Raw genomic sequence first — 1,517 nt, forward strand, 5'->3', positions numbered from 1 at the left:
CAACCCAGCAGCATCCTGGGATGTGTGCCCCACACCTGGCATCCCAGCCCTCACTTACCGGCCCGGCCCATCTCTGTCCTTTGTGTTTCTAACACCGCCAGCAGCCAGCCATCAGCTGCCCCCATGCACTCCCAGAGCTCCCAGTCTCAGTCTGGTTCCTGTGAGCACACTGGCGTTCCGTTTCAGTCTGGAGGCCTGCGTTCCCCGGCTCACGGTCTCAGTCTGCTCTCTCGAGGGTGCCGGTCCTCGAGTCTGCCCATTCCCCCGTGCAGGTGGCTACCGCTTCCCGGCACCCGAACTCGGCAGCTCCCTCCCCCTTCTGTTTATCTTCTGATATCTGTATGCGGTTTCACGGCTCCCTGCTTTGTACCTCAATATTCATCGCTGGAGCTGTTCATTTGTAGAGATCCAGATGTATCTTCCTGTGTCTCAGGCTGATTCCATGGATGTTCAGGCTGGTTTGGTACCTATCCAACTCGACTCAGAGGACCGGATGAAAAAGGGGTCCCCTACTCCTCCGCCATCTTATCTCTCCCCCTCTTATAAGTTTTCTACATCATTTCTTGTCATTAAAACCAAATTCATAATGCCATCTATAATCAAAATATTTATATTTAAAACAGGTAGGGTAAAATGAGCTCAAGGGAAATAAGGTTTTCACATTTTATTCATAGTGGTAACAACTTGACTCTAGCATACAGTGATAAGTCATGTATATTTCAATACTTAGAACAATCATTAAGAAAACTAGACAACGCAAAACACTAAAAATATTATAAATAAATGACTATGTATCATGAAAAAGGTTGGTTTGGCCGATGTTGTAGAGGTTGCTGCCTATGTTATCCTCTAGAATTTTGATGGATTCCTGTCTCACATTGAGGTCTTTCATCCATTTGGAGTTTATGTTTGTGTATGGTGTGAGAGAGTGGTCAAGTTTCATTCTTTTGCATGTAGCTGTCCAATTTTCCCAGCACCATTTATTGAAGAGACCGTCTTTTTCCCACCGGATGTTTTTTCCTGCTTTATCAAATATTAGTTGCCCAAAGAGCTGAGGGTCCATTTCTGGGGTCTGTATTCTGTTCCATTGGTCTATGTGTCTGTTTTTGTGCCAGTACCATGCTGTCCTTGTGATCACAGCTTTGTAGTACAGCTCGAAATCTGGCATTGTGATGCCCCCAGCTTTGTTTTTCCTTTTCAACAGTTCCTTGGAGATTCGGGGCCTTTTCTGTTTCCATACAAATTTAAGGACTATTTGTTCCAGTTCTTTGAAAAAATGTCATCGGTGTTTTAATCGGGATAGCATTGAAAGTGTAGATTGCTCTGGGTAGCATGGACATTTTAACTATGTTAATTCTTCCAATCCATGAGCATGGAATATTTTTCCATCTTTTTGTGTCCTCTTCAATGTCTTTCAAGAGTGATTTGTGGATACATGATGAATAAACTCATGTAGGATCTTGAACTGGATAGTGAAATAGAAATAGAAAAGGTAAAACTGAGGGATTCAGAGGGGA

Source organism: Ursus maritimus, assembly GCF_017311325.1.
Source record: "Ursus maritimus isolate PB19 chromosome X unlocalized genomic scaffold, ASM1731132v1 scaffold_X1, whole genome shotgun sequence".
NCBI lineage: Eukaryota > Metazoa > Chordata > Mammalia > Carnivora > Ursidae > Ursus > Ursus maritimus.